Raw genomic sequence first — 15886 nt, 5'->3', positions numbered from 1 at the left:
GCCTAAACTGGGAAAGATGTTTTCTATGGCAACACTGCCACCTACCAATCAGGTTTAGCATTGCATCTCTCTCTCTCTCAGGTTAAGCATTGCAAGCATCTCTCTCTCTCAGGTTAAGCATTGCAAGCATCTCTCTCTCTCTCTCAGGTTAAGCATCGCAAGCATCTCTCTCTCTCACTCAGGTTAAGCATTGCAAGCATCTCTCTCTCTCTCAGGTTAAGCATTGCAAGCATCTCTCTCTCTCTCTCAGGTTAAGCATCGCAAGCATCTCTCTCTCTCTCTCAGGTTAAGCATCGCAAGCATCTCTCTCTCTCTCACTCAGGTTAAGCATTGCAAGCATCTCTCTCTCTCTCAGGTTAAGCATTGCAAGCATCTCTCTCTCTCAGGTTAAGCATTGCAAGCATCTCTCTCTCTCTCTCTCAGGTTAAGCATTGCAAGCATCTCTCTCTCTCTCTCAGGTTAAGCATTGCAAGCATCTCTCTCTCTCTCTCTCAGGTTAAGCATTGCAAGCATCTCTCTCTCTCTCTCTCTCAGGTTAAGCATTGCAAGCATCTCTCTCTCTCTCAGGTTAAGCATTGCAAGCATCTCTCTCTCTCAGGTTAAGCATTGCAAGCATCTCTCTCTCTCTCTCAGGTTAAGCATTGCAAGCATCTCTCTCTCTCTCACTCAGGTTAAGCATTGCAAGCATCTCTCTCTCTCTCAGGTTAAGCATTGCAAGCATCTCTCTCTCTCAGGTTAAGCATTGCAAGCATCTCTCTCTCTCTCTCAGGTTAAGCATTGCAAGCATCTCTCTCTCTCAGGTTAAGCATTGCAAGCATCTCTCTCTCTCAGGTTAAGCATTGCAAGCATCTCTCTCTCTCAGGTTAAGGATTGCAAGCATCTCTCTCTCTCAGGTTAAGCATTGCAAGCATCTCTCTCTCTCAGGTTAAGCATTGCAAGCATCTCTCTCTCTCTCACTCAGGTTAAGCATTGCAAGCATCTCTCTCTCTCAGGTTAAGCATTGCAAGCATCTCTCTCTCTCTCTCAGGTTAAGCATCGCAAGCATCTCTCTCTCTCACTCAGGTTAAGCATTGCAAGCATCTCTCTCTCTCTCAGGTTAAGCATTGCAAGCATCTCTCTCTCTCTCTCAGGTTAAGCATCGCAAGCATCTCTCTCTCTCTCTCAGGTTAAGCATCGCAAGCATCTCTCTCTCTCTCACTCAGGTTAAGCATTGCAAGCATCTCTCTCTCTCTCAGGTTAAGCATTGCAAGCATCTCTCTCTCTCAGGTTAAGCATTGCAAGCATCTCTCTCTCTCTCTCTCAGGTTAAGCATTGCAAGCATCTCTCTCTCTCAGGTTAAGCATTGCAAGCATCTCTCTCTCTCTCTCTCAGGTTAAGCATTGCAAGCATCTCTCTCTCTCTCAGGTTAAGCATTGCAAGCATCTCTCTCTCTCTCTCAGGTTAAGCATCGCAAGCATCTCTCTCTCTCACTCAGGTTAAGCATTGCAAGCATCTCTCTCTCTCTCAGGTTAAGCATTGCAAGCATCTCTCTCTCTCTCTCAGGTTAAGCATCGCAAGCATCTCTCTCTCTCTCTCAGGTTAAGCATCGCAAGCATCTCTCTCTCTCACTCAGGTTAAGCATTGCAAGCATCTCTCTCTCTTAAGCATTGCAGGTTAAGCATTGCAAGCATCTCTCTCTCTCCAGGTTAAGCATTGCAAGCATCTCTCTCTCTCTCTCTCAGGTTAAGCATTGCAAGCATCTCTCTCTCTCTCAGGTTAAGCATTGCAAGCATCTCTCTCTCTCTCTCAGGTTAAGCATTGCAAGCATCTCTCTCTCTCTCTCTCAGGTTAAGCATTGCAAGCATCTCTCTCTCTCAGGTTAAGCATTGCAAGCATCTCTCTCTCAGGTTAAGCATTGCAAGCATCTCTCTCTCTCTCTCAGGTTAAGCATTGCAAGCATCTCTCTCTCTCTCACTCAGGTTAAGCATTGCAAGCATCTCTCTCTCTCTCAGGTTAAGCATTGCAAGCATCTCTCTCTCTCAGGTTAAGCATTGCAAGCATCTCTCTCTCTCTCTCAGGTTAAGCATTGCAAGCATCTCTCTCTCTCTCAGGTTAAGCATTGCAAGCATCTCTCTCTCTCAGGTTAAGCATTGCAAGCATCTCTCTCTCTCAGGTTAAGCATTGCAAGCATCTCTCTCTCAGGTTAAGCATTGCAAGCATCTCTCTCTCAGGTTAAGCATTGCAAGCATCTCTCTCTCTCACTCAGGTTAAGCATTGCAAGCATCTCTCTCTCAGGTTAAGCATTGCAAGCATCTCTCTCTCTCTCTCAGGTTAAGCATCGCAAGCATCTCTCTCTCTCTCAGGTTAAGCATTGCAAGCATCTCTCTCTCTCAGGTTAAGCATTGCAAGCATCTCTCTCTCTCTCTCAGGTTAAGCATTGCAAGCATCTCTCTCTCTCTCAGGTTAAGCATTGCAAGCATCTCTCTCTCTCACTCAGGTTAAGCATTGCAAGCATCTCTCTCTCTCAGGTTAAGCATTGCAAGCATCTCTCTCTCAGGTTAAGCATTGCAAGCATCTCTCTCTCTCTCTCTCAGGTTAAGCATTGCAAGCATCTCTCTCTCTCTCTCAGGTTAAGCATTGCAAGCATCTCTCTCTCTCTCTCTCTCTCAGGTTAAGCATTGCAAGCATCTCTCTCTCTCAGGTTAAGCATTGCAAGCATCTCTCTCTCTCTGGTTAAGCATTGCAAGCATCTCTCTCTCTCTCTCAGGTTAAGCATTGCAAGCATCTCTCTCTCTCAGGTTAAGCATTGCAAGCATCTCTCTCTCTCTCTCAGGTTAAGCATTGCAAGCATCTCTCTCTCTCTCAGGTTAAGCATTGCAAGCATCTCTCTCTCTCTCAGGTTAAGCATTGCAAGCATCTCTCTCTCTCTCAGGTTAAGCATTGCAAGCATCTCTCTCTCTCTCAGGTTAAGCATTGCAAGCATCTCTCTCTCTCAGGTTAAGCATTGCAAGCATCTCTCTCTCTCAGGTTAAGCATTGCAAGCATCTCTCTCTCTCAGGTTAAGCTCTCTCTCAGGTTAAGCATTGCAAGCATCTCTCTCTCTCTCAGGTTAAGCATTGCAAGCATCTCTCTCTCTCTCTCAGGTTAAGCATTGCAAGCATCTCTCTCTCAGGTTAAGCATTGCAAGCATCTCTCTCTCAGGTTAAGCATTGCAAGCATCTCTCTCTCTCTCACTCAGGTTAAGCATTGCAAGCATCTCTCTCTCTCAGGTTAAGCATTGCAAGCATCTCTCTCTCTCAGGTTAAGCATTGCAAGCATCTCTCTCTCTCTCTCTCAGGTTTTCTTTGTCTCTGTGTTTTTGGTTGGATATCTTTCGCAATTTTTTTGGGGGGGTTTTTGCGTTCTTCATCAAACCATTTGTCATTGTTGATCATTTTCTTAGGCTGTTTGCTTATTTTATTTTTATTTGACAGGGAAGCTGAAAGGTCAAATATATTGTTCAGGATTTCTACTGCGAAGTTTACACCTTCAAATGTTGTCCTTGCTTTGATGAAAGGGATCGAATTTGTTGTCGCCCAATTGTTTTTTTATTTCTACACTACTTTCCTTCCACCAATAGCATTTCTTAATTGTATGTTGTATTGCCAAATGTACATTTTCACTATTACAGTGAAACATTTTGTCCAGGAAATTGTCTAGAAGGGATCGAATTTGTTGTTGTCTAATTTTTTTTTTTGGTAGGTTTCCACACTACATTCCTTCCATCTATAGTATTTTTTAATATTACTCAGGTCCTTTGGCTTTGATGCCTTGTGATTGAGTATTGCTCCGTTCAAGTAGTACTGTGATTTGCTGTGATCTGATAGGGGTGTCTGTGGGCTGACTGAACACTGAGAGACTCTGGGTTGAGGTCAGTGATAAAGTAGTCTACAGTGCTACTGCCAAGAGATGAGCTATAGGTGTACCTACCATAGGAGTCCCCTAGAAGCCTATAGGTGTACCTACCATAGGAGTCCCCTAGAAGCCTATAGGTGTACCTACCATAGGAGTCCCCTCGAAGCCTACCATTGACTATGTACATACCCAGGATGTAACAGAGCTATAGGTGTACCTACCATAGGAGTCTCCTCGAAGCCTATTGGCTATGTACATACCCAGGATGTAACAGAGCTATAGGTGTACCTACCATAGGAGTCTCCTCGAAGCCTATTGACTATGTACATACCCAGGATGTAACAGAGCTATAGGTGTACCTACCATAGGAGTCTCCTCGAAGCCTATTGACTATGTACATACCCAGGATGTAACAGAGCTATAGGTGTACCTACCATAGGAGTCCCCTCGAAGCCTATTGGCTATGTACATACCCAGGATGTAACAGAGCTATAGGTGTACCTACCATAGGAGTCTCCTCGAAGCCTATTGACTATGTACATACCCAGGATGTAACAGAGCTATAGGTGTACCTACTATAGGAGTCCCCTCGAAGCCTATTGACTATGTACATACCCAGGATGTAACAGAGCTATAGGTGTACCTACCATAGGAGTCCCCTCGAAGCCTATTGGCTATGTACATACCCAGGATGTAACAGAGCTATAGGTGTACCTACCATAGGAGTCTCCTCGAAGCCTATTGACTATGTACATACCCAGGATGTAACAGAGCTATAGGTGTACCTACTATAGGAGTCCCCTCGAAGCCTATTGACTATGTACATACCCAGCGTCCGACAGAGCTGCAGGAATTGTGACCTGGTTTTGTTGGTTATGTTGTCATAGTTGTGCCTAGGGAGGCATATGGGGGAGGGAATGCTGTCACCTCCAGGTTGGTGTTTGTCCCCCTGTGTGCTGAGGGTGTCAGGTTCTTGTCTGGTTCTGGCATTTAGGTTGCCACAGACTAGTACATGTCCCTGGGCCTGGAAATTATTGATTTCCCCCTCCAGGATGGAGAAGCTGTCTTCATTAAAGTATGGGGATTCTAGTGGGGGGATATATGGGATAGTGGGGATATAGGGGATTCTAGTGGGGGGATATAGGGATTCTAGTGGGGGATATAGGGGATTCTAGTGGGGGATATAGGGGATTTTTTAGTGGGGATATAGGGGGATTCTAGTGGGGGATATAGGGATTCTAGTGGGGATATAGGGGATTCTAGTGGGGGATATAGGGATTCTAGTGGGGGGGATATAGGGATTCTAGTGGGGGGGATATAGGGATTCTAGTGGGGGGATATAGGGGATTCTAGTGGGGGATATAGGGATTCTAGTGGATTCTAGGGATATAGGTGGGGGATATAGGGATTCTAGTGGGGGATATAGGGATTCTAGTGGGGGATATAGGGATTCTAGTGGGGGGATATAGGGATTCTAGTGGGGGGATATAGGGGATTCTAGTGGGGGGATATAGGGATTCTAGTGGGGGGGATATAGGGGATTCTAGTGGGGGATATAGGGATTCTAGTGGGGGTATAGGGATTCTAGTGGGGGATATAGGGGATTCTAGTGGGGGATATAGGGGATTCTACTGGGGATATAGGGGATTCTAGTGGGGGGGATATAGGGATTCTAGTGGGGGATATAGGGATTCTAGTGGGGGATATAGGTAGCATGGAGAAGCTGTCTTCATTAAAGAATGGGGATTCTAGGGGGGGATATAGGGGATTCTAGTGGGGGAATATAGGGGATTCTAGTGGGGGATATAGGGGATTCTAGTGGGGGATATAGGGGATTCTGGTGGGGGATATAGGGATTCTAGTGGGGATATAGGGATTCTAGTGGGGGATATAGGGATTCTAGTGGGGGGATGTAGGGATTCTAGTGGGGGATATAGGGATTCTAGTGGGGGATATAGGGATTCTAGGGGGTGTAGGGGATTCTAGTGGGGGATGTAGGGATTCTAGTGGGGGATATAGGGGATTCTAGTGGGGGATATAGGGATTCTAGTGGGGGATATAGGGATTCTAGTGGGGGATATAGGGGATTCTAGTGGGGGATATAGGGGATTCTAGTGGGGGATATTCTAGTGGGGGGATATAGGGGTTCTGGGGGGATTTAGGTAGCATGGAGAAGCTGTCTTCATTAAAGTATGGGGATTCTAGTGGGGGATATAGGGGATTCTAGTGGGGGATATAGGGGTTCTAGTGGGGGATTTAGGTAGCATGGAGAAGCTATCTTCATTAAAGAATGGGGATTCTAGTGGGGGGGATATAGGTAGCATGGAGAAGCTGTCTTCATTAAAGTATGGGGATTCTAGTGGGGGATATAGGGGGATTCTAGTGGGGGATATAGGGATTCTAGTGGGGGGATATAGGGGATTCTAGTGGGGGGATATAGGGGATTCTAGTGGGGGGATATAGGTAGCACACAGGAGGACATTTTTCTCTGTTGGGATGATTTCCTTTTGAATTTCTTGCCAAATGTAGAATGTTCCTGTTTTGATTAATTTAATGGAGTGAGTTAGGTCTGTTCTATACCAAATTTGCATACCCCCTGAGAAGCTGTCTTCGTTGGAACAAGACATCTCCAGTATGGACTCCAGACCAAAGGACAACTTTCCACCGGTCTAATGTCCATTACTTGTGTTTCTTGGCCCAAGCAAGTCTCTTCTTATTGGTGTCCTTTACTAGTGTTTTCTTTGCAGCAATTCCACCATGAAGGCCTGATTCACACAGGTGGTAGTGGTAGTGGTAGTGGTAGTGGTAGTAGTGGTAGTGGTAGTGGTAGTGGTAGTAGTGGTAGTGGTAGTGGTAGTGGTAGTGGTAGTAGTGGTAGTGGTAGTGGTAGTGGTAGTGGTAGTGGTAGTAGTGGTAGTGGTAGTGGTAGTGGTAGTGGTAGTAGTGGTAGTGGTAGTGGTAGTAGTGGTAGTGGTAGTGGTGGTAGTGGTAGTGGTAGTGGTGGTAGTGGTAGTGGTAGTGGTAGTGGTAGTGGTGGTAGTGGTGGTAGTGGTAGTAGTGGTAGTGGTGGTAGTGGTAGTAGTGGTAGTGGTGGTACATTTACATTTACATTTAAGTCATTTAGCAGACGCTCTTATCCAGAGCGACTTACAAATTGGTGCTTTCACCTTATGACATCCAGTGGAACAGCCACTTTACAATAGTGCATCTAGGTCTTTTAAGGGGGGGAGAAGGATTACTTTATCCTATCCTAGGTATTCCTTAAAGAGGTGGGGTTTCAGGTGTCTCCGGAAGGTGGTGATTGACTCCGCTGTCCTGGCGTCGTGAGGGAGTTTGTTCCACCATTGGGGGGCCAGCGCAGCGAACAGTTTTGACTGGGCTGAGCGGGAACTGTACTTCCTCAGTGGTAGGGAGGCGAGCAGGGCAGAGGTGGATGAACGCAGTGCCCTTGTTTGGGTGTAGGGCCTGATCAGAGCCTGGAGGTACTGAGGTGCCGTTCCCCTCACAGCTCCGTAGGCAAGCACCATGGTCTTGTAGCGGATGCGAGCTTCAACTGGAAGCCAGTGGAGAGAGCGGAGGAGCGGGTGACGTGAGAGAACTTGGGAAGGTTGAACACCAGACGGGCTGCGGCGCTCTGGATGAGTTGTAGGGGTTTAATGGCACAGGCAGGGAGCCCAGCCAACAGCGAGTTGCAGTAATCCAGACGGGAGATGACAAGTGCCTGGATTAGGACCTGCGACGCTTCCTGTGTGAGGCAGGGTCGTACTCTGCGGATGTTGTAGAGCATGAACCTACAGGAACGGGCCACCGCCTTGATGTTATTTGAGAACGACAGGGTGTTGTCCAGGATCACGCCAAGATTCTTAGCGCTCTGGGACGAGGACACAATGGAGTTGTCAACCGTGATGGCGAGATCATGGAACGGGCAGTCCTTCCCGGGAGGAAGAGCAGCTCCGTCTTGCCGAGGTTCAGCTTGAGGTGATGATCCGTCATCCACACTGATATGTCTGCCAGACATGCAGAGATGCGATTCGCCACCTGGTCGTCAGAAGGGGGAAAGGAAGATTAATTGTGTGTCGTCTGCATAGCAATGATAGGAGAGACCATGTGAGGTTATGACAGAGCCAAGTGACTTGGTGTATAGCGAGAATAGGAGAGGGCCTAGAACAGAGCCCTGGGGACACCAGTGGTGAGAGCACGTGGTGAGGAGACGGATTCTCGCCACGCCACCTGGTAGGAGCGACCTGTCAGGTAGGGACGCAATCCAAGTGGGCCGCGCCGGAGATGCCCAACTCGGAGAGGGTGGAGAGGAGGATCTGATGGTTCACAGTATCGAAGGCAGCCGATAGGTCTAGAAGGATGAGAGCAGAGGAGAGAGAGTTAGCTTTAGCAGTGGAGCGCCTCCGTGATACAGAGAAGAGCAGTCTCAGTTGAATGACTAGTCTTGAAACCTGACTGATTTGGATCAAGAAGGTCATTCTGAGAGAGATAGCGGGAGAGCTGGCCAAGGACGGCACGTTCAAGAGTTTTGGAGAGAAAAGAAAGAAGGGATACTGGTCTGTAGTTGTTGACATCGGAGGGATCGAGTGTAGGTTTTTCAGAAGGGGTGCAACTCTCGCTCTCTTGAAGACGGGAGGGACGTAGCCAGCGGTCAGGGATGAGTTGATGAGCGAGGTGAGGTAAGGGAGAAAGGTCACCGGAGATGGTCTGGAGAAGAGAGGAGGGGATAGGGTCAAGCGGGCAGGTTGTTGGGCGGCCGGCCGTCACAAGACGCGAGATGTCATCTGGAGAGAGAGGGGAGAAAGAGGTCAGAGCACAGGGTAGGGCAGTGTGAGCAGAACCAGCGGTGTCGTTTGACTTAGCAAACGAGGATCGGATGTCGTCGACCTTCTTTTCAAAATGGTTGTGAGGTGTCATCTGCAGAGAGGGGAGGAGGGGGAGGGGGAGGAGGATTCAAGAGGGAGGAGAAGGTGGCAAAGAGCTTCCTAGGGTTAGAGGCAGATGCTTGGAATTTAGAGTGGTAGAAAGTGGCTTTAGCAGCAGAGACAGAGGAGGAAAATGTAGAGAGGAGGGAGTGAAAGGATGCCAGGTCCGCAGGGAGGCGGGGATTTTCCTCCATTTCCGCTCGGCTGCCCGGAGCCCTGTGGTAGTAGTGGTAGTGGTGGTAGTGGTGGTGTAGTAGTGGTAGTGGTAGTGGTAGTAGTGGTAGTGGTAGTAGTGGGTGAGGTAGTGTAGTAGTGGTAGTAGTGGTAGTGGTAGTGGTAGTGAGTGGTAGTAGTGGTATTAAGAGTATTGTTGTCATTATGCTATTATTACTGTTATACTATTATTAGTGCTGGTATGTTGTTACAGTTATTGTTGTTGACAGTTAAGAACCACGAGCGTTGCTGTTGTTATGTTGTATAAGAGTTACAGCTGTTGAAATATTACAAAGCATGTTGTTGTTGTTAAGTTGAAGTACATTATACATACACGCAGATACAGCAAGAAGAGCTACAGCAATATGTTGAGTTACAAGGCTGCTACATACAGTTGTTCAACAGTTGGCATTGGCAAAGTTGTTGTTGTTAAGAATGTTGTTGCTACAGCTGTTATTGTTGAGTGTTGGCTAGTTGTTGCGTTGAGCAAGTTATTGAGTTGCAAGAGCTGGCGAAAAAGAAGCACAAGAGCTACAGAAAGCAATAGTTGTTGTCAGCTGCTGCTGTTGCTGTTGTTACAGTTGCTACAGCCACATGTTGCCACGAGCGTTGTTGCACAATCAATCCAAGCGTTTTTGCCAAGAGCAAGAGCCATGTTGAGCAGTTGCACAGCATACACAAGCAGTGATGCCACAGAGCGCACAGTGTTGTTGTTGTTATGCTATTGTTATTGCTTAAGCAGCCACAGTGTTGTTATTGTTGAGCAACAGCTGCTGTTGTTGCTATTGTGAATGGCGAGCTATTGTTTACTACAAGTATTGTTGTTGTTGCAAGCAAATGTGCTACAACATGCATGAAGCGCACACACAGTGTTGAGCGTTGAAAAGATTTACAGCAAGCACATACATGCAAGAAAGATACAGCTATGTTGTTGTTGTTGTTAAGCAGCAGATACAAACAGCAGCGCACATGGCATGCACAGTTGTTGAGTACGAGTACGAGCTACAGCTGCAGTTAAACCACAGCGGCTACAGCGGCGAAATGCAAGAAAAAAGTTAGCGTACAAAGAAAGTACAGCAAAAAGCAGAAAGCAGCAAGCAGACTAAGAGCAAAGCAGCAGCAAGAGTATATAGAGTTACAGCTACAAAGAGCATACATGGCAGTTAACAGCTAAGAAAGCAGCAGAAAGCATAAAGAAAACAGCTACAGCAAGAGCGGCAGTTGTTATGCGAAAGAAAGAGCTAAGAAAGCAGCTACAAACATACAGTTACTTTACGTATGAGCCAGCATGGTTAACTCATGATGTTAAGAAAGTATTGAAAGCAAGAGTTAGCAGAGCAGAAAGAAAAAGAAAGCATGAAAGAGTTGTTGTTACAAAATGAGCGATGACGAAAGTGTATACATGCAGAAAGCAAGAGCAATGAGCAGCAGAGTTGTTACAGCGGCGGCAGCACAGCTGGTTATTGATACATGCTATTATATTAGCTACAGTGCATGAGCGATACAGCTATTGTTACACAGCTGTTAGTACTATGAAGAGCTACAGCTGCTGAGCGCTGGCAACAGCACAACAGCTAATACATGTTAGCTAAGCACACGCCAAGAAAGCACAGTTGCGTTGTCGTCGGTTGTTGCTATCGCACAACGAGCTGCAGCTACAAGGTTGTTGCTGCCGCTGTTGAGCGCCACAGCACAGCCACACAGCTAGTTGTTACGCCACATTAAGCATATGATATTGTTGTTGTTTACTGACAAGCACAGCCAACAGCTACAGCGTTGTTACACATACATAAGAAAGCGGTTGTTACAGCAGCAAGAAGCGTCATTGGTTAAGCTACGAGCGGTTGAGCTTACGAAGTTATTGTTACTGTTGATAAGTACAGCACAGCGTTGTTATTGAAGTTGTTGTTATTATATTGAAAGCAAGGAAAACAGCCAGAGTTGCTGTTGTTATTGGTTACAGCACATGCTACACAATCATATTGTTGAGTTAATGAGTTGCAGAAAGGTTATTACAGCCGTTGTTGTTGTTGTTGGTTGTTAAGAATGAGCGCTGTTGCTGTTATACAGTTAGCTACAGCAGAAAGCAAGCAGTTGTTGTTGACAGAGCAAGAAGAAGCTGAGCTGGTTGAGCTACAGCTACAGTTGAGCGGCTGTTACAGCTATTGTTTACTAAGAATTGAAAGAAAGCAGAAAAAGAAAGGAAGGTGCTTTGTTGTTTAAGAAAGCATCTGAAAAGAAAGACTATTGAAAGAACAGCTACAGTGAGGCTAAGAAAAGCATGCAAGAAAGAGCATGAGCGAGTTAAGAACATGGCAGCTAAGATGAGTTATGAAGAAAGAGGCAGAAAGCTATGCAAGAAAGCAGAGCTATTGAATGAAGAGCTGCAAGAGCTTTTGTTAAAGTATATTGTTGCAGAAAGCACAAAGCATATTATTACACAATGATTACACACAACGAGCACGAAACAGCAATAGCTGCCATTGAGCAAGAGCCACAAGAAGCAATGTTTCACAAGCTGCCGCCGTTGTTTTGTTGTTGGCTAAGAGTTAATATAATAGTTACAGCAGTTACGATGTTGTTGTTGTTACAGTTACAGCTACATATGAAGACAAGCAGAAAGCATGAGCTATTATTGTTGTTGTTGTTACTACAGCATGTTGAAAGAGCTGCTACAGTGCAACAGTTGTTACAGCCAAGTTATTGCTGTTAAATGGCAATGGTTAGCTACAGTTACAGTATACAGCTACAGTTAGTGCTGTTATTGTTGTTGTTGTTATTGTTAAGTGTTGTTGCTGTTAAGAGCGAAAAGAGCGCGACAGCGCAGAAAAATTCCAAAGAGCAGCCAAGAAAGAGCAAGAGCGGCTAAGAGCAGTTATGAGCGAAACAGTGTTGTTGTTGTTAAGTGAAAGAAAGCAAGAGCAGCACAAAGAAGCAAGAACAGCACAGCTGCAGCAAGCAGCGCCAAGAAAGAAAGCACAGTTATTGAGCAAGAGCGCAGTTGTTGTTATGAAATGCTACAGCGTTAAGCAAGTTGTTGTTATTAGTTACTGTTATATTATTGTGCCATGTTATTACACGATGTTGTTATGCTACAGCTGCTGCGGTTGTTTTAATACATGTTGTTGTTGTTACAGTTACGAAAGCAGAAAGTATGCACAGTGCTGTTACTGTTGTTACAGCAGCAGTTGTTGTTGAAATAAGAAAGAAAAGCAAGAGCATGGTTGTTATGAAAAGTTATTACTGAAGAAGAAAGCAAGAGCTAAGAAAGCGTTATGTTGTTGAAAGCAGAATGATGATGCAAGAAAGAAAGCAGAAGAGCTTACGAGTTAAGTTGCATATCGAAAAGAAAGAAAGTACAGCTACAGGCATGAGTTGTTGCAGCAGCATATAGTTGAAGTATTATTGTTAGCTTGTTGTTAGTGCATGGTTTTTTAAGAAAAGAATATGCAGTTAAGCAGAGTTGTTATTATTGTTAAGAAAGTGTTAGTGTTGAAAAAGAAAGATGCAAGAAAGAGTTAAGAAAGCAAGAAAGCAAGAAAGAAAGCGCATGAAAACAAGAGTGTTGTTGTTTACTGTTATTTTACAGCATGTTGCTGTTGTTACTATACAGATACAAGAAAGCAGAAAAAGAAATACATAGCATATATGTTATTTACATACAAGAGTTATATAAGAAAGAAAGTACAGCTAAGCAAATATTATTAGTCGCAATGTTATCGTTGTTGTTACAGTTGTTACAATAACAGCCAAGAAAGCAAGAACAGCTAAGAGCTGATTATTATTGATGCAATGAGTTGTTATCACAATATTATTGCGCCAATGTTGTCGTTATTATTATTGAGCTAAATGTTGTCACAGCCAATACGTTGTTGCTAACAAAACGATATGATGCTACGATATTACTGAGCTTTAATGTTATCACAGTTGTTGTTATTGACGTTTTGTCAATGTTATTGTTGAGCTGCCGTTATTGGGTTGTTGTTGTTGATACTGGTTGTCGTTGTTGTTACTGTTGATGCTTTATTGTTATTGAAAGAGTTACAGTGCAATGTTGTTTAAGAAGAAATATTGAAAGAGCCACAGCTATTATTACAGCTATTATTAAGAGCAAGAAAGAGCTAAGAGCTAAGAACATGAAAGTTACAGCGTTGTTATTACAGCTTTAAGAGCTATTAAGAAAGTGAAGCAGCTACAGTTATTATTGAGCGCAAGAAAGATATTAGCTGTTAGCATGTTAGCTATTGAAAGCAAGGTTATTGCTGAGCTACAACAGCTATTGTTGGTTGAGCCACAGCACAGCTTGTTACAGTTAGCCAGCTATTGTTATTTAGGCTGTCACATATTGAGTTGAGCCGTTGGTGCAATGTTACTAAGATGTTGTTGTTGTTGTCGTTGTTGAGCAAGAACATTTGCAGCTGTTGTTTACAGTTGTTAAATAGCTAACAGCAGCACAGCAAGAATAGAGCCAAGAAAGAAAGCACAAGTTGAAAGTACACAGCTACAGAGCCACAGCTGCTAAAGAGCGTTGAGCTACGAAAGAGCTATTGTTGAGCTGCAGCAGTTGTTGAAGAGTTACAGTTGCTTATTACTATTGGTTATTGTTGTTGCAATGAAGAAAGCACACAAGAGTCACGTCACTGTCATTGTTGCAACAGCCAAATATTGTCGTCATTGCTGCTGCCGAGCCAACGCCGAGCCACAGCCGCCGCCGTTGTTACTACAGCCACACAGAGCACATGCTGTTATTAAGAAACAGCAACAGCATTTACCACACGGCTACAGCTTTGGCTACAGTTGTTGCTGTCAACAGAAGCACAAGCCATTGTTGCTGTTTGCCAAGAGCCGCTATTACATATTATATTGTTATAAGAGCGAGCTACGAAAGTATATGTTACAAAGAGTGAAGAGTTGTTGCTAAGAAAGATAACAGTAGTACAGTGGCGGCAGCGGTAGTAGTACAGCGAGTGGTGAGTAGAAAAGAGCAGCATACGTCACAGCGATATAAAAAGAGCAAGGTACAGTTATTACAGCTACAGCAGCGTTAGCAGCAGCAGCACAGCAGCAGCAGCAAGCAGCTACAGCAGCGCAGCATGTTAGCTACACATGTTGTTATTGCTGCGTTGTTGCTGTTATTACAGCATAACAGCAAGCAAGAAGCAAGCAGAGCAGCAGCAGCAGCAAGAGCATGCAAGAAAGAAAAAGTACAGCAGAACAGCAAGAAGAAAAGAGCAGCAGAGCAGTGAGCAGTGAAGAAAAGAGCTAAGCGTTGAAGGCAGAAAGAGCTAAGAGCAGCAGAAGCAGAAGTGTTGTTACAGCAGTGCAGAAGATATGAAAGAGCGGTTGTTATTATGCAAGAGCGTTGTTGAAGCTAAGAAGCATGAGTGTTATTGTTGTTATGAAAGTACAGAAAGCAGAAGAGTGCATAGGCACAAGAGCGGCAGAAAGTAAGAAAGAGTGGTATAGCAGCGGCAGCAGAGCGGCATGAGCGGTTATATTTGAAGTGTTGTTATTGCATATTGAAGAGCAGAAAGCAGAAAGAGGCGAAGAGGCGAAGAAGTGCTGTTATAGTTGTTACAGAAAGTGGTGCAGCATACAGAGCGGCAGCAGTTACAGTGTTGTTGTTGTTTGAAGTACAGCAGCGGTATATTTACAAGAGCAGCGGCATATAGCAGCGCGAAGAGTGAGTTAAGAGCGGTGGCGGTATGGCAGAAGCAGAAAGTAGCAGTGCTAAGAGCAGAAAGTGAAAGCAAGTTGTTGCTAGTTTAAGAACCAAACGATGAGCAGAGAAGAGAGTGGCAGCAGCATGGTGAGTGGCAGAGTGGCAGTGGCGATGGTATTGGCAGCGGCTATATTGTTGTTATGGCAGTGGTGAATCAAAGTTGAGCTGGCGAGTAAGAGCAGCAGAGTTACAAAGAGTGGCAGCAGATGAAGCAGCAAGGTTGAAGAGCAGAGCATGCTGAAAAAGAAGAGCGGTTATGAATGTTGATTGTTGTTGTTGTTAAAGAAAGAAGAAAGAGCTGATGCTGAAAGAGTTATTAATAGATATTGTTGAGTGATATTATATTGTTATGATGCTGTTGTTGTTGTTGTTAAGCAGGCATATTATGATGTTACAGCTGCAGTGTTATTGTTATTGAGTGAAGCAAGAGTTGTTATGTTATTAGTTATGCTTTGACAGCAATGAGTTATGTACAGTTGAGCTACATGCTATGTTGAGTTGTTGTTATTGAGTTAAGGTTGCTTAAGAAAGCTATTGTTGTTGAAAGAAAGCAAAGAAAGCAGCTTTGTTAGTGCAGAAAGCAGAAATATTGCATGGCAAGTATAACAGTTGTTAGCTACAGCAGCGGCGCAGCAGGCGGCAGTTAGCTGCTGCTGAGGCGCGTTGTTGTTAAGAAAGCAGTTATGCAAAGAATGCATATGCAGAGCAGCAGCTGCTGTTGTTGATGATGCTATGAAAGAAAGCAGAAAGATATGATACAGCTATTGATGAATGAGTTTAAGAAAGAGCAATATTACTGTTGTTGTTAGCTACATATACAGCTACAGCTATTATGCATGTTGCTTTATTATTATTATTAGCTACAAAGCAACAGCAGCCAAGGTTGCTACAGCAGCAGCTACAAGAGCTTAACAGCAGCGTTGTTATGTTGGGCAGTTAGAAGAAAGCGAAGAGCGGTTAAGAGCGCAAGAGCAGCTAAGAAAGAAACAAGAGAGCTATAGTTGTTTACAGCACAGCTACAGCTACAGAAAGCATGTTGTTACAGAAGCAGAACATATACATGCAAGAAGTACAGAAAGTAAGAAATGACAGCAGAAAGGTATTGTTAGAAGCAGAAAGAGCAGAAGAAAGTAAGAAAGAGCTATTAGCTATA

The 15886-nt window shown here is 44.6% G+C and overlaps 1 pseudogene; it reads left to right on the top strand.

Moving 5' to 3' along the window:
• The first annotated feature begins 9980 nt into the window (after positions 1 to 9980).
• LOC135574645 (AF4/FMR2 family member lilli-like) overlaps positions 9981 to 15886 on the top strand; it is a 20590-nt pseudogene continuing 14684 nt past the window's right edge.

Source organism: Oncorhynchus nerka, linkage group LG13, assembly GCF_034236695.1.
Source record: "Oncorhynchus nerka isolate Pitt River linkage group LG13, Oner_Uvic_2.0, whole genome shotgun sequence".
NCBI classification, from domain to species: Eukaryota; Metazoa; Chordata; class Actinopteri; order Salmoniformes; family Salmonidae; genus Oncorhynchus; species Oncorhynchus nerka.
This window is presented reverse-complemented; position numbering and strand designations above follow the sequence as displayed.